The sequence below is a fragment of the Maniola jurtina genome, chromosome 11 (assembly GCF_905333055.1).
Source record: "Maniola jurtina chromosome 11, ilManJurt1.1, whole genome shotgun sequence".
Taxonomy (NCBI): Eukaryota; Metazoa; Arthropoda; class Insecta; order Lepidoptera; family Nymphalidae; genus Maniola; species Maniola jurtina.
In genome coordinates, this window is record NC_060039.1 from 5,749,243 (window position 1) to 5,776,981 (window position 27,739).

The window sequence follows — 27,739 nt, forward strand, 5'->3', positions numbered from 1 at the left end:
TCTAGGTTAGCGTATCTGCCATCTTAGGCCTCTGCCTTCCTTTACCCCCAAATAAGATCGCTTACTGTTTATTTAACAAAAGAAGTATTGTTTTATGACCCATCTTTATCTACAGCCCAGATACTATCAATATGTTGATACTACGATGTTGTAGCATCGAACAAACGTTGCGAAACTCGAAAAGGCGTTGTCATGCAGACTGTGCTTGCGCTGTTCTTTAATTTTGTAGTTTTTGTGCATGCCGTATGGGACGCGTGGCCTAATTATGACAACGTTAACTAACGTTGACCCAAGTCAGTAGCTGGATGAGTCTTTGGAGGTCCAAACTGATATTTTTCTTTCCTTGGTGCCACAAAGAGCACGTTAAGCCGTTGGTCCCAGTTACTAACACTTATATCGGATAATAATAATACTGTAAGTTAACCTAACCTGAGTCGAAATCTCGTTCTTTTAGTCGAGTTGTAGGTATGTGGTAGAATCAGAAAACCTAACGCATTACTATCCCAAGAGAACTTCTACTATTATGTGATTAATGAAATGGGTGCATACCATATCGTGAGATAGGATTTCTAATAGAAGTAGCATTCAAAGTACCAGCGTGCATCAAATCAAACCAATGTTTATTAGGGCGGATGACATCAATTCGACGTCTGTGTAGATCCACGGTATCGACTGGTTTGCAACAACGCTCTTTGAGTGAATTAATGCACCATGATGGAAATCAGAACTTGGAGGTAGGACTGTCTGTCTTTACTTGTATTGAGAAAATAAATGCATTGGACCTTATCGTTCCGTGTTTTATCTTACATATTTTGATTAGCAATTATTGATGTTTTACTGTGACCGCTTTGTTCTTGGCGGAGTATTCGATTCACGATTGAGGTACTTAATTATTTTTGAATTATTGCATCTCGTCTGTACAAAATCACTACTATTATTACAAATGCGAAAATGTGTGAAATGAAAATGTGTGTGGTTGCCCATCAGTTTAACCAATTTTTTCTAAATTTAGTACAGTGATAGCTTGCATCCCTTGGGCTATATTTTATCCCGGGATGTCAAAGAGTTCCTACGGAATTTTCTAAACTAAATTGGACAATGTCGCAGGCATCTTTTATTTGGTAGGTCGAGAGTTACATTCGATAAGGTTTTTAACTTTTTTTTATATTTACATACATTCTTAACACCAGAGATGGCTTGAATTCTGATGTGCATAGGTTACTTTTTATGCCGAAAAATACAAGAGTTTCCATGCGATTTGTGAAAATCTAAATCCACGTGGATGAAGTCGCAGGCACCATCTTATAATGTTATAACTAAGCTTACTTTACAAGTGTAAATTAAAAATTTATAACACCCCCGACAAGTGAAGGTTACAGTAATTAGAAAAGAGCTGATACCTTTCAAACGGCTGAACCGATTTTCTTGGATTATAGCTAAGAACACTCTCGATCAAGCTACCTTTCAAACGAAAAAAAATTAAAATCGGTTCATTAGTTTAGGAGCTACGACGCCACAGACAGATACACAGATACACACGTCAAACTTATAACACCCCTCTTTTTGGGTCGGGGGTTAAAAATGAACAGTTTTCCAAAAGATAAAGACGGTGGTAACTTTTTGACGCATTTTCGGTACGTTAGGTACGTACTAAAAACCTACCTATCATTCTACTGCTGCATTGTTCAATAATTTTATAAATGTAATTTATCAAAACGTATTCGCAGACGAAGTTCGTCACGAACTTCTCAGTAGCTTCGGGCTTTTACAGCTAAAAGTTTATATTACAATTTAACATACTTCTATGAACGTTCAAAGTTATCCAATAAGATTAGTTTAACCTCCTCCTTGTTGGTTTTATGTTAATAGTTTTAGTGCATGAAAATTTGGTTACTGGTGGAAACTGGATGCAATATTAATTATTTCGTTTGAAGTAATTTCCTAGGTAATACTACTAAGTTAACCGGACCGGATATTAAATTGTTTGTTTCGTTATTTATGTTCGAGTCTATGAAGTAAGCTAGTGTTTATATACGAGACTATAGGATTTGATAGATTTTAGGATCCAAACCATAGATTTTAAGGTCCGCGCGAATTTACGATTTCTAACTAACTGACTAACACATCAACGCCCAGCACAAACCTAGAAAGCTGAAATTTTACACTTAGGTTCCCTTTGTAATGTAGACAAGACCTCATTTTTCAAAATTCCCACGGGACAGGGATATAAAGAGGATTTATATTTCACTGAGTAGGTATATACCTAAAATAGATGTAATAAAACGTTGAGTAGGTCTGGTATATATTTTATTTAACCGAGTAGGTATGTAATGTAGATGTAGTTCGTAGATAGAGTTAAAGATTTAAAAAAAAACTTGAAGTAGGTCATTTGAGTATAAGTCAAGTCAGAGTATAATTTGACCTATATTTTGATAGTTAAAACTACCCAGAGCGTTGCCAATAATACGGCTTTCAGATTTCAGTACCGCTTTCCAGATGGCATCGATCCCCGTGACGTAACGGCGCCGTTACGACGCGCCGCGCCGTCGCCAACGCACCCTGAGGGATGAGCGACCCCAATCCAGATTCTTTTATTGCGCATAATATTTGGCGCAGTCTACGATCGAGTTGTTTGTGCTAGAATGGACGATATAATTTGTTGATGTACTTATCCGCCTGTTATTTGGCAGGGTTACTTTTTTATTGAAGCCTAGGATCGATTATGCTTCTGTTTTTGTATTTTTATTTTTATTTAGTTTATTAGACACTCATAACAGATTACGACAATTAATACAAGCCATGAAAAAACCAATCTATCTCCAAATAAAAATAGTGTGTGTAACAAGTGAATAGGTGGGATGCACTATTGAACCAAAAACTAAAATGTTAGAAAACAGAACTTAAAATTCGCTAAAAACCGAAAATGAAATAATTACATGTTATTAAAACAGTAGGGTGCCAGTGGGACTCTATTACCAAGCCTCTGACAGACAGACGGACGGACAGCGGGCTGTATATCTTATGATGTGTAATAGGTCACAGAGTGGTAATAGGTAGAGAGTTGAAATTTTGACAGTTAGTATTTCTTGTAAGATCATACGGAACCCTTACCCTTAACGTGTACCAGGTCGTTGACCAGCAGTTAAAAGTGGTGGATGCTCGTAAGGCGTATAACAGCTGCCCTCAAAGACCCTGATGCCCTTCGTGATGACCACGACCCCTTTGTGCTTCGTGTAGTGTAGTCTTAATAAGGAATCAGCATACACAGCTCATTATCAGCTGTACGTAGACACAAGCTGTCAGCTAACAAGACACCAAAATTTTCCGCAGGTCAAAAAATTTATTATTGAAATGAAAAAAAATTATAACTTGGGCGCGAATTCTTAACCTGAAACATTATGGAATAAAAAAATATTTGCTCTGTAAATTTATTTAAAGCTAGTCTCTAAACGACCGTCAAATATTTTCATTGTAAATTCTTTCGGTACTTCGTTGCGTCCTCCTAGATGTGGAATTTCCAAATCTCCCCTCTCATTAGCATTTAGCCTCTATGGAAAGTTATTTCCGCATTGCGCGTTTCGAGTTTAGGCACACACTAATTAAAATTTTCACAAACTAATTAATTTTTATTCTATAATCCATACTAATATTATAAATGCGAAAGTGTGTCTGTCTGTCTGTCTGTCTATCTGTCTGTCTGTCAGTCTGTGTGCTACTTTTTCACGGCCCAACAGTTTAACCGATTCTGACGTTTGGTACAGGGTTGGTTTATATCCCGGGGACGGATAGGTATAGGCTACTTTTTATCAAATCAATCAAAGAGTTCCCGTGGGATTCCTAAAGACCCATCCACTTAACCAATTTGTATGAAATTTGTTACCGAGGAAGGTTGCGTCCCTGTAGTCGAAATAGGCAACTTTTTATCCCGGAAAATCAAAGAGTTCCCGTGGGTTTCCTAAAGACCCATCCACTTAACCAATTTGTATGAAATTTGGTACCGAGGTAGGTTGCGTCCCTGTAGTCGAAATAGGCAACTTTTTATCCCGGAAAATCAAACAGTTCCCATGGGATATATAAAAATCTAAATCCACGCGGACGAAGTCGCGGGCACCCTCTAGTTAATAATAAATCCATTACTACCTATATTGGCTCACTACTGAGCACAGATCTCCTCACAATCGCTTAATTTAGTCTTCTTATTTTATTCTTACTTTTATATTGACTATTACTTTTATACAATCTGAGATTTGTTGCTGATTCGTTGCAGATTGGTTAACATATTATTGTACCTATACCTAGTAAGTGCCCAAAATGTTACTAATTAAGTAGATTATCAAATGGTAGATATCGCATGATTATCAAACGGTTAACTGATGAGTTTTCGTAATGGTGTTGCACTATGTGTAATATAAAAGATATCTAGCAATTGACACTTTTTATCGTAATTTGTAACAAATTTTATCGATATCGCAATTATATAGCTAATAACGTTCTTTAATTGAATAACCTCTTTCTTTTAAATAAATGAGCTAAAGCTTACAGACAGCTTTGCTTATTAGGGTTCCGTACCTCAAAAAGAAAAACGGAACCCTTATAGGATCACTTTGCTGTCTGTCTGTCTGTCCCTCCGTCCGTCGTGTCTGTCAAGAAAACCTATAATGTAGGTACTTCCCGTTGATCTAGAATCATGAAATTTGGCAGGTAGGTAGGTCTTATAGCACAACTAAAGGAACTGTTTTTTTTTGTTCCGTGTAAAGGAATAAATCTGAAAACCGTGAATTTGTGGTTACATCATTAAAAAAAATTAAAATGTGTTTCAATTTTCAAAGTAAGATAACTATGCCAAGTGGGGTATCATATTATGAAAGGGCTTTACTTATACATTCTACAATAGATTTTTATTTATCTTTATGAACAATATTTTTTGATTTATCGTGCAAAATGTCGGAAAAAAATACCCGAGTAAAGAACCCTCGATGAGCGAGTCTGACTCGCACTTGGCTGGTTTTTTAAACAATAAACTCTTTGTTAAAAGAAGCAAAACTTTGCTATTGATATCTATGAATACCTGTCCATTAGCGGGAAGGTGGATCCTTGAAGTTATTTGCGCCACACAACCTTGAATTCAGGTACTATTTCCCGTTCTAGTGACCTACAGATTTCACTGTGACGTCACAAGGCGCCTGGAAGTCGCGTCGCGCGGTCGCCAACTTTTCCTACCCTGTTTTATCTCTTAAAACTTGTGCCGCATGAAGTTGAAATACAGTCATATATGAAAAGACAGACACAGAGATGGGCATTACGCATTGCTACTTTGAAATAATTTTCATTTGGTACAATTATCACACTATCACACTAATATTATAAAGGCAAAAGTTTGTGTGTATGTGTGTGTGTGCGTATGTTTGTTACTCCTTCACGCAAAAACCACTGGACGGATTCGACTGAAATTCAGAATGGAGATAGAGAGAGGCTACTTTTTATCCCGGAAAATCAAAGAGTTCCTACGGGATTTCGAACCTAAATCCACGCGGACGAAGTTAGTCAGCTAGTTACTCTTATTTCTTCACAGTATTACATGTTTTTTTTTTTTTTTACCAAAAGTGATTTTTAAATTAGTTTCACTAATGATCAAGGTCAATAGCACCATTATTCACTTATGGCTTTAAGTGCAAAAATTTGCTTACCTTAAACGTAGTAAACGATCGTTTGATAGATGCTTTTCGAAACACAGCGATGCGAGTGTTCTGGCTCGCGCGCTCTTAGCCCGGGTTGTTGATTAGTTAAATGTTGTAACTTTTCAATCTGTGATTTACAAAGACTATTTCACATGCTACCCAGTGAAATCTTTCATCCCTATGCAGTGCCAGTGGTATGAATTTTGCCACGTAAACGCCATTGTCTGCAGTCGCTGCGGTGCTGCGGCGGTATTATTTTCCATGCATCTGTAGTCTATAGGACTTTATATGACGCACACTTATTACAAGAAAAACATTTTTCCATTTTGAGCGTGTATTGGTGGCATCATGATGACAACGTGGATTTGGTTGATGTTTACTAATACTTTTTTTTTAATCAATATTTTTTCAAAGAGATCAATTTTTTTCGTAGTAGAGTCCAATGGGTGAGTAGAATAATGTCTTTCTCTGGGTCGTAAGCCCCATTGCCGTGGAGACCCTGAAGTCTTTGTGCTAAAAAAATTACGAGATATTTCACAGCGATTAATAGTCTCATCTGGTAACCGAAGGTCTGGCTCGTGTTATGCGCAAAGGATCAGCCTGGCTGTCCAGCGCAAAAATGCAGCCCGTATTCATGGCACCCTTCTACACGGGCATGATTTGTACAGTAAAGGCTAGCTTTACTGTAATATTTTCTTTAAAAAATTGTTAGGTATAATCTTGGTATAATATATTTAGATGACGTAGGTACAGGTAGGTAAAATCTAAAGGAGATTATCTCGGCAAGCTTTTACGCGCAAATTAACAATCCGCTTACTGTTTACGCCCCCTTAATTTACCAGGCTTCATTTAAACGTTCCTTCACATAATTATTTCCGTTATTCTACTTCCCTTTCTGCTAAGACCACTTTTCCTGATAAACGTAAAATAGTCATATACAAATAACGTCTATTATATAGAACTCAAGGCACATTGCGGTTGAAGCTACGCGACGCATCGATTCCTAATGTTTCAAAGTTTTATAGCTCGTTCACACAGGCTGCGTAAGCGTTGCGTAAGCGTAGACGTAGCGCGTACCATTGCGTTGTAATGTATGCAACTGTATGAAACATGGCGCATCGCTTGCGTAAAGCGTGGACGTATGCGTAACCCGGTGTGTTATGAGTTTACGCGCGTCACTACGCACGTGTCACGTGTACGCAATTGGTGTGAATTGGCCTTCAACTTTGCGACCTGGGTCTTTACGGGCGCAACCTCCTGAAAAAACCATAATATTATATCTAGAGGGTTGCTGCGGCATCGAGGCTCTTGGCGAATGCGACGCTTTTGACTCTACCGCAATATTATGTTTATAACTAAATCTTTCATCGAAAAATATTTATTGAATTAGACAGCTGTTGCCCGGAACTTCGTCTGTAAAGAATTCATGTACTTACTTTTAAATGTTAGCGTCGTAAAAAGTACGACAGTATTTATATTTAGAGCATCTCCAAAGCTATCTTTCTGCACTTTCATCTAGACTGTTTCTTTGGTTAATCAATGAAATTACGAATAGGGAACAAATCGACAATCACACTGTGGTTGACTTAAGTTGATTTAAGTTACTATAAATTCTAAAAATAATTCCATTCCATTTTGTTTTCACCATAATCGGTTAGGAAACACGACACGTTTCATAAAATATTACAGGAAGGTATTTTCTGATAAAATGCTTCATTTATGCAAAATTGTGGTAATAACCTTAATGCATCGAGCCGTTTTTCCTTTGATGATATCGTTTTGCATCTATCACAAAATGAATTGAAACGAGTAATATTGTCAAACAGATATTGTTTTCTTTTTAATTTACTTTTAAATAACAGCTTCCAAGCGTTTAAAAGTTTAAGTCTGGGACTGAATCTCTCATGTTCATTAACTGCATGTTGTACCCGTTGTACCTATATTTATTACGCGATTCGCTCTTAGTGGAATTTTTCTATGTATTTTTCTAATTTTTCTGCTTTTCAGTGAGACAAAGATATCTTCCCGCTGTAAAAAACCCTTGTTCATCTCCAGAATGCAAGGTATCTCTATGCTTGATTTCTTCGAAATCGGTGCAGCCGATTAGCGAAAAAGGTAACATAATATGTAGGTACTATCAGGTAGAAGCCACTGTCACTTTCATAAAAATATTATGTTGGCTTGTTTTTTCTTTTGTTAGGTAGTGTGGTTGCAGTTTTATTTAATTTGTCTAATTATTTTATTCAGGCACCAAATGTTAACAAGTGTTATAACCGTAGAAATTAACATTAAACCCAAATTTTTAACCATCGGAATGTTTCTTTAAGAAAAAGGAAGATACAAGGTCTTCGGGTCTTACCGTAAAGTTTGCAGGATAAGAGAGCTGCTACATCTGCAAAAATGCGTTTAAGTACTAAAAATCAGTGACGTCAGCAGCACCGCGGGCTGCTGAGCCTTGAGTTATCAATCTTTCTTCGATTCGCTTGATACGGCTGACTCTTGTAGACGACGCATCCATTAATTTAAGTAGTGAAAATCCGTTCTTTTGCACTTTAAGTTGGTCACTATGTAGCGCACTAGAGTGCTAATTCCGAAAAAAAAAAATATTTGCGGATAATTTTTTGCTTACAACTTGATATCCTTGTATCATATTAATTTAAACAGTTTCATAGAATACGATTTTTGTTGGAAATAGCCCTTCTATAGGTTTAGTTACTAATTTAGTTCAACCGTTTTAAGGCTAGGGAATCTCCTAGATTTGCACTCCCACATTCAAAGGCTAGGTTCTTAGTTAGCTAGTGTACTCAGCCCGTATATGGAACATACAACGTATACATAAGCCCAATCAAGCTAATTGTTGTTAGTACGAGTACAAGCCTTTGTAATTACGCGCTAGTAATGGAAGAATTCTCAAAGGTGCCATCAACAAAACTTGTGGAAAGGTTAAAGAACTTTTACTGAAATATTTCACTGGGAACTTTGCAGGGACGTATTTAAGATTTTGCGCCTTGGACAAATTTCATCAGCCACCTCGAAAAATCGGTAACTAGAAATGTTGAACTGTGTAAACAAATCATATTGTTATATTAAAACTTAGAGCAGACGACGCGCACTACTTTGTTATAAGGTTTCATATGGTCCGCATGAGGTCCAAAAGCAAGCATCGTTTCAAATAGTACAAAAGTTAATCAGCAAGGTCGAAATCATTAACAACACGAATGTAGCGAGCCCTACGACATCAAACAAGCTAAATATAACATATTAAACATTAAAGTATTTTCGTTTTAGCTCACAAATTAATATTATAATTGTGAAAATCCTGAATGAAAATTCGTAATTTTAAAAAATAGGTATGTATTATCGGTTTCTCAGTAGAAACACTTGCGCTCTCCTCTGGTTGCCCCCTACGCTGTTAGGTAAATCCGTCCCTGGAACTTTGTATAAATGGGGCGCCATTTATATTTTATTTTTCATTCTATTCCTTAACGTCTCTTGCGGACAGTTCACGCTTCTGACAAATTAAATTTTACATTAATCTTTTAATATTTCTCCAGTTCTTGTTGGTAATTGTTGTTACCAATGTAATAATTAATTTAGAAGGAAATGTTAGATGTTTATCTCAACAGTGATAGGTATTTATAGTTGTTTTTAAGAGTAGCGTATTTCAGTTGATCGCTCATCAAGAGCGATAGGTTAACTGCTCGTAGGTTGATAAATTAACTCATTCAACAATACAATACAAGACGTATGATACGTTTTCACTGATAGTAATCTAAACTAAATAAGACTAACGATTAATATTTGTAGAACTCATTTCACTGGGGGCCATATCTAATTAATTTAACGGAAATAACTTACTTAATTTGTTTCAGTCACGCTACAAGAAAAAAATATTATGAACTCTATGATTGATGAAATAATAATTGACTTTTTCGCATTTCGAATCGACGTTTTGTGTGTATTTCGTATAGTGGATGAGTGCTTTTTTGTCGTTTTTTTTAATAACAAGCAAATCCGGCTTTGCTTGGACAGAATTTTTGAAAATCTTTTCTTAGTGGGGATCTACGTGAGCTGTACGTTGATAATATTATCACTAAGTACCAATATTATAAATGCGAAAGTGAGTTTGCTTGTTAGTTTGTTCTTCAAGCACGCCACAATGGAGTAACGAATGGACGTGATTTATAGACAATTTTTTCTCCTATAGGTATACCTACTTATACTAATTATACCTACATATTATTAATACAATTAATATACCTACGTATATTAATTGTATTTTAATATAATATGATGAATCCTGTAAGGGAAATAAAGCCAATAATTTCATAACGCAATCAGAATTAATTGAGCACAACATTTTGTCTTTATTATTATTGAAATTTCGTGACAATGCAAAAAGTTCTGTATTTAAAATAAACTATTGGATTTAATATTTTAGATAATTCTGATATCATCTTTTAATGGCGGAATACTTAATCATCTCTTTTACTCATTTGAGAACATTTATAGTAGAATAAAGAAAGTATCTTTATTCTACTAACTAATAACTTCTGATCAGATTTGGATGTATCGTTGGAATCTTGTAGAATCCTAAAATCATTCCGAATGACACTGGCTATAATTTTTAAAAAAATGGCGGTCTTATGGCACCATGTTCAAATGTGAAAATTACTTTTTAGTTCGTTTTTGGCAGGGCAGTCGAGTTTCTTAGTTTTTTAATTACAACTTGTTAATAATACATACCTTTTGAGAGGGGCTTATACTTATTCAAAATACTTAGCGAACTTTGAAAAGTTTCACAACCTATTTTGAATAACTGGAGCACCATTTACGTGTACTTTATTTTCCTTGCATTCTGTGAACGTCGCCTGCAGACAGCTCGCTTTTCAGAAAAATTAAATTAAAATGTAAATTAATGAATGTCACTTGATTGCTTTATAAGGAACTAAATTATATCATGGACACGGCATACCTCTTTGAACATTAATAAATACTTACCTTACTTCATATAACTACTTCATCATAGCCCCCATAATAACAATAATTAGTTCAATTGCAGTTTTTGTTTAAATATGCCCACTTTTCTTTATATTGCATTATAACTTTTTAAAGAACATACGAGCAGATACATAACTCTTGAAACCGAACAGTTCTATAACAAAATTTCTATATTTTATTGCCTTAAACGAAGCTTGAAAGTTTATAAGGCGAAACACATATCAAATAATGTATTTCGCTCTATAAACTTCAGAAAACAGTGAGGGAAGTAATAAAATGGCGCGATAGCCAGGGGCGTGTTGGTTCGACTCCCGTCGTGACCCTGTAGTTTGTTATATTTACTTGTAAAGCTACGGCCCAGCTGAGAGCGGCTGCGGGCAGCGGCGCGGGGAGCGGCGGGTCCTCTTGCTTAATGGTACAAGTTTGTCACCGTTTAAATAAGCAATTTCTCGGAATGATTGTTTTACACGCTCCCTGATCCCACCTACTACCCAGTAGTGTACAAGTATAATTTGTAGTACAAGGGATCGTACAAAGCATGTCGCATTGGCAAGCGCGGGACGACAGCAACAGTATGCTTGGTGTTAGATTTTACATCTCACTTATTTTGAATTCAGGTGTAGAAACACTTCAGACTATTACTAATTGCCTTGTTTTAAAGCCCAAGTTCATCCAAAGGTACACCTACAGCCAGCAGCGCTCCAAGCGGAATCGTTGTGAAAATAAAAATTGTTGTACTGATTTTTTTACTTAAAATCAAGGTTTAGGTCTAATTTACTCGAACATTATGTTTCGATGCTCGAATTCTATCAACGTCACTGAGACGAGAATTTGCATACTAAGCACACTGAGATACCAATTAATACAACTTCTAGGAGCCACATGACACACATTTTCATTGCGTATCGTCTTGACGCATTGTGTATGTCCAAACCTTTACTAAGAAGTTAACCGTAGATAGAATTATTTTTAGGGCAACCTCGTGTTAAGAAAAGGTTTTATTGTTCCACTTTATATTTACTAGTAACTTGCTTATATGCTTGGGTTGGACCAAGGGTACAAATAAATCATAGTTCCAGCAGCTTGACTATCAACTTACAGCTCAAATCACTGCATCTAGAAATAGTAAGAGAATATGTATGTAACGTAAGCAGCATGCAATTATTTATTAACATAGACCTTCCACTGAATTTTCAAAAATTCCTTCCTCAAGCCGGTTTGGGTCGGATACTAAATGAATACTACATAGATAAAAGCGAAACACTTCTTTGTTTTATACTAAATATGAGAGATATATATATTGAGCTAAAACTGGTAGTTCCCAGCCTAATTTGGCGGATGTACCTATTCCTGGTATTTCTAATTACGTACTAACAATACTTACATTTAGCATTCGCGGAGGTGATGTTTGCAAAAAGGTTACACAAAATACGGAAATAATTCAGTGTACGAGTAGTTTATTATCGCGGGTGCTGTAGGAATAGGTACTAAGTATGCTAAAAACTTCAAAATTCAAATTTTCGTTTATTATGTTTGAGTAATTATAGTAGTACATTCAATGTTTATTATAGACCTTACGAATCATAATCAACGAATCATCAGTAAGTACACTAGTAACTGTCCACGGGTCTCCTCAATGAAAAGGGTTTATGCCATAGTCTTCCACTCTGGACCAGTGTTGATTGGTAGACTTAACACACCCTTCAGAACATTATGAACTCGCAGGCATGCAGGTTTCCTTACAATTTTTCATCATCGTTAAAGCAAGTGTTATTTAATTGCTTTAAATCCAAATAGCTCCGAAAAGTTAGAGGTTCGAGCCTAGGATCGAACCACCGACCTCCTAAACAGAAGGCCGACGTCTTAACCACCAGGCTATTACCACTTTTGCATATCTACAAAAACGAAATTTCCATGATAACACAGACCTATACGAATAATATGTACACGTACAGGCAGGATTCAAATTTCAATAGCTCAACCGGTAAAGGAGTGGACTGAAAACCGAAAGGTCGATGGTTCAAACCCCGCCCGTTGCACTATTGTCGTACCTACTCCTAGCACAAGCCTGACGCTTAGTTGGAGAGGAAAGGGGAATATTAGTCATTTAACATGGCTAATATTCTTTTTTTAAAAGAGAAAGAGAAGAGAAAGAGAAATTTCGAACCGCATCTCTCTGGCTATCGCAGCCTGGACCATTCGGCACCGTAGTTTCCATTCTAGGGTATATTTCCACGGAAGAGGAGCGTAGTGAAGCGGAGTTGTAATCGCAGACTGATCAGAGTATCAGAGTATGATTTTAATCCTCTCTTAATAACTATGTAAGTCAAATAGACGTCTCATGCGCTTTGATTCCCTTTTCTCCTCTTCACTCGAAACGGTATTTTCACCGAATTCATTCTGGTGATTAACTATTATTTCTTAGTAAGGATCTACATCATAGATAGAACCTACATACAAAATCTCAAGGTTCTAGTGAGACCCAGTGATTAAAGTTGTACGCTGATGATGCATTCAGTCGATTTTTTCATTTGTACATAAATGTTGTTATTCTTTTTCAGGTAAGCATCTCTTTATTGGTTAACAAGACTCAAAGTGCTTCCAATTGCTCGGTAAGTATTTGAAAATTGCTCTTGGAAAACAACAAACGTGTCGCAATGGTTGTAAAACGTTGCTGTAAAATTTAAAAAAAAAATCACTTTCCGTGAAAAATCGCCTGTGAAATCACTGTGACGAAAAATATTAATTTCACTATGAAAATGCCCACCTCTACTTTATACTATTACTAGTATTGTTTGAAATTGATCTGAAACGGAATATTATCGATATTGAAGTGAAAACTTCTGGGCGCGTTGGGCAATTTTGGGATGGGTGAAAACTTTAAGGTCGCGTCACAACATGCTAATGTTAATAGTGCTCGAAGTGCCAATTGATGTAAAAACTAAAGTAATGTAAAAACATAGTTTTAAGTTTTCCCTTCTGAAAACTTAAAACTATGAAGTGACTGCAATATTTTCAGCTGATGCTACGACACGATTAGCGAGGAATCTGTCCTGAATAGTCAGCCTTTAAGCTTAACTATCTCTTGTAGTAACGACTTTCTAATGGAAGTCTGACTACCTATTGCTATTTGCTACATTAAGCATTGCTGGCATACCAACTCTATATGCTATCGTATAGCGTAGGTCAACATTGTTGTCTAGCTGGAGTATACAGGCATAGTTTTTGAAATATTCCATGCTTAATTCCTTTTGAAACACTCCTGAGTATAGACAATCTAAAGCAGTTTTAACTGACAGAGATTTTCAAAATTGGACGCGTACTTTTTTGGTATCCGGTTACTATCTTTACCTATTAGATATTCTGTAGTACTACTACGAATACTTAGATACTTTTTGATTCCAAAAACTCCAATCCAATCACATGCATCAAACTGTATGCGTCTACTGCTGGGCACAGGCCTTTACAAGAGCGCCACCAAACACGGTGCTCTGACTTTCTCATCCACTCGCTTACCGCCACTGTCTTCAGGTCATCGGTCCATCGTACTGGAGGTCGTCCTACACTGCGTTTACTGTTACCGACGCGGTCTCCACTCTGGAACACATCGGCCTCATCAGCCGTGGTCCTCCGACAAACATGACCTGCCCACTGCCGCTTTAGCTTGCTAATCATTTCAGCTAAATCAGTCGCTTTTTTATTATGAGAAATTTCTCATTCTGGATTTTATACCTCCCAGAGTTGAGAGTAAAAATTACTCTACATGTATCCAAGATACAGGTTGACCAGACTTTCGTACGGGTACAATCAAAAGCAAAAGATTTTTCTCTAAAATTCCTAAAACTATATTTCTTTCTAGTTCTCATTTCCTAAATATCTCATTTTCCATTAATTTAAAACTTTGGCTCACTGAACTACTGACTTATCCCAAAATTATAAATATAAATAAATATCACTAAAGTTTCGCTTCTAAAACTGAAATACTCGACAAATAAACATGTTAATGAATTATAATAAATTGTTTAAGTTCGAATCTCGGTATTTAATTTAGGTTTGTACTTTGTATCAACCACTGGGTTAATATCAAAAGTTCGTTTTACATCCTGATCCTTAATTTCTAATTCAAAACGCTCGTGGTTAGTAAACTATCTCTGCTCGCGTGTAATTAAACTTTAAATTCATAACGTGTCCAAACTTTGCACTGTATTTAAATATCTAATAAAATAATAATAATTCATATTAATTATAAAATTAATACAAACATTTAACATACCTACTATACTTACAAAAGTTTCTTATATTTTATCCAATATTGCTATTGTCTGACTACCTATTACCTATGAGCATTATTAAGGCTTTAGACTCTATAGGCTTGATCAAAAAGCTCAGTTACTAAGCAGGTCATGGAGAAAACTATGCTTAAATTGATTTGCTATCTCTATCAAAACAAATCGGATATAAGGAGAAACATTAACTTAACGTTAACTAGTAAGTCTTTTTTTTATCGCTGGGAAATGCATTTACGCATCCCTCCCCGGAAGATAGCCAGCCAGTCAGCTGAGGGAGTGCATGTGGGACTCACCGGCCGAGAGGCGACCGGAATACCCACTAAACCCCAGCGGCGCCCTTGCGCGTCGCCTGGTGACTGGGTCACGGGAATACCGAAGCAATCAACCGCGACCCAGCCAGCGACATCGGCCGAGGCCGATTCTCCTCCGGGGACCCACTCGCGAGGTCCCCCAACTCCACGTCTGAGGCGCACCAATGAAGTGCGCCTCCCGACCCGGGGACTCAACGGGCGACAACAGACTCGGAGTCCCCCTGCCAAGGCGGCAGGCGGCGATCCCACCCACACCGCCTGCGTCCCGGCCTTCGCCTTCATCCACTGTGCCCTCTGCTAGTCAGAGGGACACGCGGAAAAACCTCCCCCCCTGCCAGGTCATTAGCCATAGCCAACAATATCCCCGAAAAGAAATTGTTAGCCATGTTACCGGGGTGCACCGGCCCGAATACTGCTCTTCCCCTCGGATGACTCCAAAGGGGACCAGCAGCACCCAGGCACACTGGGAGGTCACCTGGCTGGCACCCCTATCTAGTAAATCTAACTCAACGAGTCGCAACTCACATAGCCGAAGTTGCAATGCCCACAATCAGTTCACAACTTTTATGAAACTTGTAACAAAATTCCGCGGCAGGTATAAAATGTAGTGACATGGGTCCTTGTCAAAGATTTTGAATACAGTAGCCACACAGTAAGAATAGTCTGGCAAATATACCCAGTACCCACATTAGGTACTTACATTCTTAGCATTACCAAAGTGAACTGGCATTACTGAAAACGCAAATCACAAAATTCAAACAATAATTAAGCCGCATTGTATCGACGAAATAGCCCAGTCTGGCTGGAATGACGGGAGTCAAAGCGCGTATGAATCCATTCCCCGCTTGATACAAACGCGACCAGCACAAACAGTCGGGAAATTATGCAATCCGTTCGTTATACACGACCGCATTACGAGGGGGTAGGAACAATGGGGTTTAATGAGATCTAGAACACTTCTTTGCATGATGCCTTTTTACTATTGTTAGATAAGTCCATGTTAGCAACGTTGCTTTTGCTACTGAGAAAAAGCAACGTTGCTAACATGGACTTATCTAAACCGATATTATTCTTCCGAAACGAATGTCATGTTTTTTCAAATTGAACACTGGAAAAAATATGACATTAAACTAGCGGCACGCTATGATGGCCGGTTTGACGTTTGTCCGCTCATGAAGTTCCGTATTAATTGATAACGACTTTGAAGGAAATAATTGTATTACTTTATTGACGATAGTGATGTGCAGAGATTCATAAATTTTATCGAATGTAGTTTTAGGTTTAGGACTCAAAATTTATTTATTAAATTGATTTCTTAAATGTATACAAGTGTAGAAAAATCAGTTTGCACCATTTAAGGGGTGAATGTACTTGTGAATATGAACAATTTTCACTATGTGGACAAACCTCTGAAATCGCAAAAAAATATCAATAAATTTTTAAAAATGGAATCTAATACGATCGTCACATAGGATCGCTGGCTAGCACAACTACTACCTCCGGCAAACTCGCGTCAATGCTCAATGCAAAACAAAGCAGTTTCGAATTGACGTTGCTTCGAAAAGTATAAACTGTCAGTGCAATGCGATTGTGATATAGTTTTGACCTGGCTTTGGATTTCAAATATTGATACTGCATTACTGTTGACCCTTGCTCGTTAATTTGGACTCTGTTCAAGCCCTTTGTTGTGGATTTCGTCGATATGACCGAACGTACGCAGAGAACTGTTCTAAATAGTCAGACATTTTTTGGTATCTTTTGTATTCATATGTTTCTTGTGTGCATATAAAGTATGTATATTCATTTTCGTTCAAATATTCAGTTCGTTCAAATAAATTAAATAAACATATACATTTTTGTTTTATTAAACCTATTTAATCAGGTACAAAAACAAAACTTAATTGTTTTTTGTTCGAGAATAAATTGACATTCCACATCACTATTGTAATGTGTCAAACCGGCCATCATAGCGTGCCGCTAGTGTAGTTTCGGAATAGTCCAATAATGTATAACAAAAGAACTAAAAAAGAAGAGTTTGGCAAACAAAATCTTGATTTCATTAAATACCAACTACACAAATAAGACAGTTATTTAAAATACATAATATATAAGCACTTATATATAATAATCGGCTGACATAAACATCGATTTAGAATTGTAAATTAAACAGTTGAAACGAGCAACCGCCGAGTTTCTTGCTGGTTCTTCTCGGTAGGAACGGAACGGTTAATTATTTTGACGATTCAAAAGCACTTGTAAAAGTTTATTTGAATAAAAATATATATTCTAATCTATTCTATTCTATTCTACACACAAGCAAACATCCGGTATTAACTCCGTACACACAGACTTAATATTATCACATAAACTCCCTTCAAATTAATTTCGCACAGTTAACAAACCAAAATGCATATGAGTTTAATATACCTACTTAGTATGAATATTAATAACTAAGTTGTAAACTAAGTACTAAGTTGAACTAAGCTAATAACTACATTGCCATCTATATCTATGTATATTACTAATTATGAATTGTACAGATTTTATCTAATTATGTGCTGAATTTATATGAAAGCCGAACCTAATTATAGTAGCTCCATCAATTTGTATGAAACAATCCATAGAATATTACAAATACGAGTTTCTGCAGTACATTAATTCTGAATGATTATATTTCAAACATTGATTCCGAACTATAGAATTTAGTAAAAACAGTTGGTACGTAGGTACGTATTATTTATATTTTGCACAAAATCTTGTGAAAGGCCTTTTGAGCAAGACGTCCACCGATCGGCCTTATTTTATATCTGTATCGGGTTTATTATATAGCTTGGCCGATTAGTTTGTTAAATTCTTTTACTTGGACAGGCAAAAGTAAATCAGTCAATTTAGGAATTTATAACTTGCAAATTCCTTCAAGTCTAACCTGATACCCCTTCAACTTTTCAAGCTAGCTCACTGGATTAACATCATGTGAACCCATCGTCGGCCCACAGCTGAGCTCTCAAGTCTCAGAATGAAAAGTCTGCCAATTATAGATAGGCAGACTTCACATAGCTTTGAAAACATTATGGAGAATTCTCCGCCATGTAGGGTCATGTAGGTTTCCTCACCATGTTTTCGGGAAGTTCGGGTACGGGATTGAACCCCGAACCTACCGAATACCATAACCACTTCATTCAATCTGTTAACAATATTCGCTGTATGATAAGTTAGCACTTCTCTGTAAGTCAGGAGACTTGCAGACAAGTGCTAACTTATCATTGGATAAAATGAAACCTGAAAGAGGAAAGATAGGGTAAGCCTTATGTGCCATACAAAAGATAAAAGAGTATACAAAAGATCCAAAGTATCGACCTCCGCCTTTGTCGGTCCCCTGTGTAGATAAGAGAAAAAAACCTATAATTTCTTCCTTCTTGTGAGCTAATTAGTCGTACATTTTACGTTAGGGCAAACTTATAACTTCTCTTCAATGTGATTATTATTATTGGTGTCACTCGCTTTGGTATTAGCATATTTTTAAAGTTCATCTTCACATTTTCAACGTCCAGAAGGCTTCGTTTCTTTAATAAAAAAGTGAATGTAATAATCCATACTTAATATTATAAATGCGAAAGTGTGTCTGTCTGTCTGTCTGTCTATCTGTCTGTTTGTCTGTCTGTATGTCTGCTACCTTTTCACGGCCCAAATGTTTAACGATTTTGACAAAACATAAGAGATAGCTTGCATCCCGGAGATAGGACATGGGCTACTTTTTATCCCGGAAAATGAAAGAGTTCCCGCGGGATTCCTAAAGACCCATCCACTTAACCGTTTTGTATGAAATTTTGTACCGAAGTAGCTTGCGTCCCTGTAATCGAAATAGGCATCAAACAGTTCCCACGGGATCTATAAGAAATTAAATTCACGCGGACGAAGTCGCGGGCATCCTCTAGTTTGTCAATAAATTTTTAAATTTATAGCAACTCTAGAATCTAGAATGATGCATTGTTAACCTTATATAAATAAATTTAAAACAAATTCAGATCTACATTTATTGTACTCAAAGCTTTTACAACGATATCCTAAGAATTTCATCTCATGAAGAGTACCTAAGTATTCCGTATTTATTTGCATTTCATGCAGATACAAAGTAAGTGCTCTGAGGATTTTATTTCAAGATCCAACAGTAAGTAGTATAACCTTCACGTATGTGAACAAAAAATAGCTTTTCTTAGGAATACTTGTAACTATTCATTAAAGTATAGGTACGTTTTTCCTAGTTACTATCAAAGTTTGGCCTCAAGTGTTTGGATTTTTTTGGATTGGATTGCAAACTATTTTTCTTTTATAAAAAAATTGTATTTAATAAGGAGTAGGGAAGTTTGGATTACAAAAATGGATGGACAGAATTTAAAAATGATATGTCAAAGTATCGCTTTTTTCCACGCACATGCAAACTGTGGAACCAACACTTTTCGGCAGTGTTCCCACTAGATTTCAAACATGGGGATGTTCAAAGGGTTGGTCAACAAATTCCTGAAAAGCCGGCAACACATTGGCAGTCCTCTGGCACTGTAAATATTCATGGCCGGCGGTAATCACTTCATCAACCATCAGGTGACTCACCTGCTCGTTTGCTCGCTACTTTAATAACAAAAAAAAAATACACAATGCAACTTTTTTTGCACGGTGCCTAATTCTCATATAGATACCATGACATCAATCAGCCTGTATGCGTTCACAGCTTGACACAGGTCTTTCCAAGAGCGCGCCCCCAAACACGATCCTCCGTCGTTCTCATGCATCCGCTCCCCGCCACCTTCTTCAGGTAATCGGCCCAGCAGGCTGGAGGTCGTCTTGCGTTTACCTGTTCGCGGTCTCCACTCCAGAACACGTCTGCCCCATCGGCCATCGGTTCTGCGACAGACAAGACCTGACCATTGCCACTCCAGTTTGCTAATCCTTATAGTTACCTACTAATATAGATACTTACCAATAATAATTGCGTTTTAATTAATTGAATAAAATAAGTATAAATTGGTGAAGATATGGTGCAGTGGGTAAGACTATGACTTGTTGACCTTGGGTGTTTCTGAAAAGTGTACTCGGACGTGGTGTACGTCGATATTTTAGTCAGTACCTACATCTATTTATCTACAAGTGTAAATTAAAAATTTATAACACCCCCGACAAGTGAAGATTACAGTAACTAGAAAAAAGCTGTAACTTTCAAACGGCTGAACCGATTTTCTTGGATTATAACTAAGAACACTCTCGATCAAGCCACCTTTCAGACAAAAACAACTAAATTAAAATCGGTTCAGTAGTTTAGGAGCTACGATTCCACAGACAGATACACAGATACAATTTTCTAGTTTGAATTGGACACTGAAATGTCGCTTACAATTTCAATTAGATAGGTAGGTATATTGAATAGTGAATTGTAGTACCTTCAGTTTGGCACTGTATCCATTGTATGCACCAGCACGTTTTAGTAATATTGAATAACGGAGTATCACTATTCACAGCTTTGAAATAGGTATTCTATATTCGCATTGCACATAGTAAGATTACAACCTAATGTACTCCAACCAATAAGGGCTAATACAGAGTACAGACTTGACGAAAATGCCGGAAAACAAACCATACGATTTGAACTTACTTGTACTTTATCTACACTAATGTCATAGAGAGGTAACGTTTGTTGGTTTGGATGTAAGGTTAATCTCCGGAACTAATAATGATCTAATTCAGAAAATTCTTTCACTGATGCATAGCTACATTATCCCGAGTGCTATACATATAGACTATAAATTTTGTCGAATGAACTACAAAAGCTAGTAAGATATTACTGACTGATTGACATACGTACATCGATGATAAACGCACAACCCTTTGGGTCTAAAAGATGAAATGTAATTTCATAGTAGGTAAGTTTTTTTTAATGCGATAATTCCTATATTGTTAGGGTTTCTCTATGACGCCATTAACAAAAGATTTTCAAAAATTCCGCCTGAACGAAGTTGGGGCGGGTCAGCTAGTCACTAATAAATCTCACAAGATTTATTACATCTGATAATATTCGTTGAATGGAAGAATCGAAATCCTATAAATCGACGATGTTCATGCGGGAGAAACTGGTAGTCCACCGCATTATTATCGCAATAAAACTTTAACCATCATTGGAAGTGGTTGTGAACCTCACCTGTAAAGAATACGACGTAGAGAGATTTTGCAAGATCACGGAATCAAACATTATAATAAACAAATGCAGGCTTTAAAAGTTCTTCTTAGGCCATATCCAAATAGGCAAACAGCGAACAGAGCAATTTGCCGGCCTATAATATAATTTTTAAATGGAGTGTCCATACAGCACATATTGTCAGCCAGGTGACAGTGAGCCGCTCACTGTTCGCCTAATGGAGACCTGGCATTAAGAACTAACACTTTTATGAACCTATTAGAAGCTATAAGAAGAAGGATTAGGCTCAAGTACTGTTCCCCACACGATATTGTAACAGTGAAATAAATAAATAAGAAACCTATTATACTCGCAACTGTAGGTAGATAAACGTAGAAAAAATAAATAAATTCTTTCATTCATTCAATTTACTCAGTCCCAAGAGACAGTAGCCCGATAGCCCCGTTTAGAATTCAGGGAAAATATCTATGTTTCTCAGTTGGAGCGATTGAATGCATCAGCACGTTTAGACGGTTATTCTGAATATCGCAGGCCCACAGCCGTGGCTTGCCAATGGTTTATACTGTATGGCTGTTGAGAGTAATTTGAGTTTTTGAGTCAAATAATTTCAATTGCAAACGCACATTGTATGTAATGCTAATTGTAGCCCCTGAATCCTTCCGCGTGTTTATTACTTTTAATTTTTTCTCTTTTCGTGGATTAGGTACCGACTTACTTTTAACCAGTTCACCGCAAGAACTAATTAATTGCAAAAAAACATCACGTACAAACTCGAACTCGAGGAGTTCAGAGTTGTAGTCCTATTCTCGAGACTCGTCTCGAATTATCTAGTAAAGTACGGTTAACATCAAAACATATGCATACTGGTACATACCCAATTAAAATAAAAGACTTTCTCTTGACTTTGAACTCACTTCGTAGCTATTAGTTGTAGTAAACTGTACTTGATGAATTTAGCAATCATTAATGAGTTCTTGCAGCAAACTGACGTTTTCTAAAATGAAACATGCCTATGTCTGTTGACATAATATGGACTCTTCAAGATCAGTTCAGTAGGTAAGCTGTGAAAAAGTTGGTAATAGATAGACAAACAGACACGATAGGAGGTAAGATAATTTAACAGAGTTCTTTGAAAAAGAGTGATAGAGTGCTAAATATATATAGGGTGCTCTCTACTTTTGCTCATTTAACCTTGCATGATTGACATCTGCAAATTCGCGCCGTTCGCTTATCCCCATTTCTATTTGTATATTCGTATATTTAAGCCAGAGTGCCCTTCCACCCTGTTACTTATAATTTGAGTACATATCCTCAAAGAAACAGAGTTTTTTATCCAAGTACGATTGAAATTAGACTTCGTTTTCCATCAGGCGTGATATATATACTTAGTCAGACCCAAATCTAAATGAATAAATAATGAACATATTCTATGAACCGAATTTAGGTTCAAAATGCAAAATATGTTGATTTCTTTGACGTTTGACCCAAAATTCTAACATGGTTTCGATGTACCTGTCATTGCAAGAGCGCGTCGAATTAAGTAGGGTCGCGCTATCACGCAAGTGAGATGTTTCCTTTTTAACCCTCAACCCAAAAAGAGGGGTGTTATAAGTTTGACGTGTGTATCTGTGTATCTGTGTGTCTGTGTATCTGTGTGTCTGTGTATCTGTGTATCTGTCTGTGGCATCGTAGCTCCTAAACTAATGAACCGATTTTAATTTAGTTTTTTTTGTTTGAAAGGTGACTTGATCGAGAGTGTTCTTAGCTATAATCCAAGAAAATCGGTTCAGCCATTTGAAAGTTATCAGCTCTTTTATAGTTATTAGTGTAAACGTCACTTGTCGGGGGTGTTATAAATTTTTAATTTACACTTGTTATTAGCAGGGTTCACACTAAGCGCGGCAGCACGGCAGCCTTTGTTTTGTACAGCTGGCAGCGTGACCGGATTAATCGCGCCTCGGCTGAGGCAACCGTGCATCCACTGGTTGAGCATCCGAAGTCACTTTATAGTGATCAGCACCCCTAGCCCAACGGCTAGACTATAACCACATGAGTAGCTATAATTTTCCGCCCCAGAATACCAATTCTCCGTGCGCTGTCATAGCACCATAGCCTTAGTATAAGATTTTACGTATTCATTTTACATATTTTTACTATCTGACTCAGTAATCTTCAGGATTTTCGGGTATTTTAATATCCGTCATTTGGAGAAAACGTCAGATTGAGTTAGGTCACGACATGACTCATGCTCGTGAGACATGACTCATGACGCATTCTAATAGCTGATGAACTTGATAGGTCAAAAGGTTAGAAATATTTCGCTTAGTAAGAAATTCGCTTAGTATTAAGGTATAAGATCGCGTTGCGTTAGCACTCTTCTGGTACGGAACACAATAAGGAAAGCAACCAAATACTAGTATTTCGTCTAGAAGTGGAAACATATGATTTTGCATGTAGTCTCCCCATAACAACCCCAGGAAAAGATTTTCCGAAATTCTAAGAAGTGAAGAGACTATTTTAGTAAAACGTGGCCAGAGCTCAGTCTCGATTTAAGCAAATATCGATTTGAATTTTTGTCGTCGAACAATTTTCCTGAGTAGGTGCTGATGAGATCAATGGTGTTAATTTATCTGTCAATTCCAGAACATTTCCGATATTCCGACAACGTACCAAAAAAGTTTAAGTAAGTATAGCTACGGATTTAGGATTGATACGAACGAAATCCCCAAAGTTTATGAATATACTATAGACGTACGTAATAATATACATGTATAAAGGTTGCCTATAATAATTATATTTATGAATATACCTAACCGTTTATGGACAGTGGTTTGCAAAGGATAGTGGATATAGGTGAGTTTTAAGCAATTTTATATCAGTTGATTTAACTATGAAAGAAAATATCCTGAGGAAACTGGCACGCCTAGTATTCTTCTTCTTAAAAATATGTAAAGTGGCATGATCTTCACTTGGCCAGTAGCGTGGCTATGGCTTATACATTTCTCAATCTGAGAAAAACGTCCTGTGCAGTGAGCATATTGTGTGACGTCTTATGCAATGGGCCAACGATGGGTCGATAATTTAATCAATAATGTTGATGGGAGTAATTAATTGAACACGAAACTTCATACCAATAAGACCACCGCATACTGGTCAAAGGCTTCCTAACTAGGTACTTGGCCTACGCCAGAGAAGTGATAAAATCATTATTATTCATGTTTGAATCATGTAAGTGGAGATTCACACAAGCAATTTTATACTGTGACACCTGTTACCACTCACAGGAACATTCGTGACAACAGAAATGTAATTAAAACTTGTTTTTGGAAACCATATGCATGCACGACAGCCCTCTTAATCAATCATGAAGTTTAATTAACTTTTACTTTGTATTTACTTTTATCTTAAGTTATTAAGCCGATTAATGATAAAAATCTTTATTAAAAGATATAATAGACATATTAAAATAGGTCGTGTAGGGACAAAAGTTGTGGAGACCCATTATCGTAATTTGCTTTTGCACTGCATCGTTTTGTTGAAGAAGTTTCGTCATGAACTTAGCTTTCAAAGGACGGCTTTGCTACTAGTTGATAAATAATAGTTAGTGCCGAAGAAAACCTGCCACCCGAAGAACACAGAGTTAATTATTCAGGAAGATGCCTTGGACGGTGGACCAATAGCTCATCGATTTATAGAAGGACTTAAATAGTTAGGTACGAATTAACTAACAATTTTATTGATTTAGATGTTCGACCGAGCCCATAAAGTCGTAACTCCTAACTAAAATTGAGTTGAAAGTCCTTACTATAATATTAGAAACGCGAAAATGTCTGTCTCCTAGCTATTCCCGGTCCATCCATTTAACAGGGCTCTCTCCGTTACTCGCTTCATACAATCGTAGTTCCAATTTCATTTGAATATTAAGCAACCAAAGTCCATGTTTTGCAGACGTATTCTAGAAACTAATATCTGTGTCTGTGGTGTTTTAGATTTTTCTAAAAATGTGTAGTTTTAAAATTACAGGAGCTCAAAGATTTGTATGTAAATTTTTAAGACCGCGTAACTTTGAAACCAAATATTTTAACAGAAATCTGGAAAACCACAGACATAGATATTAGTTTCTAGAATATGTCTGCAAAATTTCATGGACTTTGGTTGCTTAGTATTCAAATGAAATTGGAACTACGTTTGTATGAAGCGAGTGACGGAGAGACCCCTCTTAACGATTTTGACGGACGCAAAGATAGCCTTGCATTCCGAGAATAGGCATACTTAATATTATATGGACTACTTTATGTTTCGTAAAACTAAAGAATTCTCTCGAGATTTTTAAAAAACCTAATTCTACCTGGATGAAGTCGTGGGCATCAGCTACATTCGTACAAAGATAACTTACAAGTTGCATACCATATACGGATATAGGCTACTTTTTAACCAGGAAAATCAAAGATTTTCTTTGGGATTTAAAAAACCTAAATCCACGCGGACGAAGTTGCGAGCATCATTTAGTAATAAACAATTACTTAGCTTCCACCAAACTTAAACAATAGATATTGTTCAAAGTACATTTCTAGGAAATTAGGTATACTACCTATCTACTAGGTTCCAAAATTAACCACAATGCAGTTTGTTTCAGTCCGTTCGCGTTGTTGAAATTCCGAAAACGTGTACAAAGCAATTTTTTTTTTTTTCATTTTTATTAGCTCTGTTGACGCGAACTTTACGCGTCGGTCTCCAACAAAAGTTCCCTGTGACTGCGCTATACACTGTTTGGAATAAAAGCTTTTGTGAAATCTATTTTCATGAACGATTTTCGACAGGTTTTTTGGCTGGTTGAGATTTTTGTTTTTAAAACAAATTTTTCAAAGTTTGCTGTCACTTATATTGGCGATCATCATCCGAAAACCTTCTTTTATAATGATCTCCAAACTTCGTTTCGAAGAAGGCACGCGATGATGATGATGATGTCACTTAGATTAAAAAGGAAATTCTAGGAATCCTACATGAACCTACATAAATGGTAGTTAGATTGCAGACAGTATCTAAATATCTTCAAAAGACAATGTACCTACTATTCCTAAACACCTCAACAAATTAATTATCCATACTAATCCATACTAATATTATAAATGCGAAAGTGTCTGACTGTCTGTCTATCTGTCTGTTTGCTTTTGACAGTCCATTCGTTTAACCGATTTTAACGGAAGGTAAAAAGATAGCTTGCATCGTGGGAAAAGACATAGGCTACTATTGATCCCGGTAAAGCGAAAAGTTCTGTTGAGATTTAAAAAATCAAATAGTTCATAATAATATTTCAGTTTAATTATATTATTAGAGAATATACGGTGTGTTAAAATGAAGGAATCAAGAAAATGAAAATGGGGCTTGAAAAGATCTCACTTCCTGCTTACTTATAAGTTGAGTGCCTTTCAGTAGAATTTCTTCGCATACTTAATTTATATAACAGCTTTAAATCATTCCAAGTGCTTCATCCGATTATAGGAACGCAACGACGCACCTGCAGTGCACTTTCGCGTAAAATGTGTTACGTGGTTATCGTCTCATTAACTCGTAACATGGAAAACCTTGGCTAGAGGGGTGAATCGCTTACTCAGTGATCATCACCAGAATGAACTAAATGAAAGCCATCAGACTCATTTGACATTGACTGGTTCTACATTGCTGCTTCACTGAGCGATATAAAAATATAACATTTTGTAGCAAATCTTCAATGGATTAAAAATAAATGTCAAGTGTGCTTGGTGGCTTTCATTCGGTGGCGATCACTGAGTTAGCGAATAGCCCACCATCGGAAAATTACGTAGAAACAATTTCGACGAAACAGCAAATAGAAGAAGCCAAGAAAATACGGCTAGGCTATATAATAGGTAGCTTTACTATTTAAAATAGGTGGCATTTGGAAAATTAAATCAAGTCTTTTCATCGTCAATACCTCAGTGCTTGAAGACGAAAGTCTCGAATCTTCCTGTCCTTACTTAGTGAGCTGAAACGTGGACACTGGCAAAAGGTTTGATACACCAATTTAAAGTCGCTCAGCGAGCTACGGAGAGGGATGTGTTGAGAGTCTCTCTGAAGAACAAGAATAGAAATGAAGAGATGTATGGGAGAACCAAGTTCACTGACATAGCCTAAGCCATTAGGAAGTTGAAGTTGGTATACAATGAGTATATGGGTGAAGTGAGTATATGGTAAGCCATGCTTGCGGTAAGAGCGATGCCAGTGGAGCCAAAAAGTGGAGACCGCAAATAAGTAAGC

At 36.7% G+C, this 27,739-nt stretch overlaps 1 protein-coding gene across 2 annotated transcripts in view; it reads left to right on the top strand.

The window, feature by feature from the left end:
- The window catches only part of LOC123869322 (hemicentin-2-like), a 172,382-nt gene that overhangs the window by 28,712 nt on the left and 115,931 nt on the right, over positions 1–27,739 (top strand). The gene's annotated exons all lie outside the window — the stretch shown is intronic.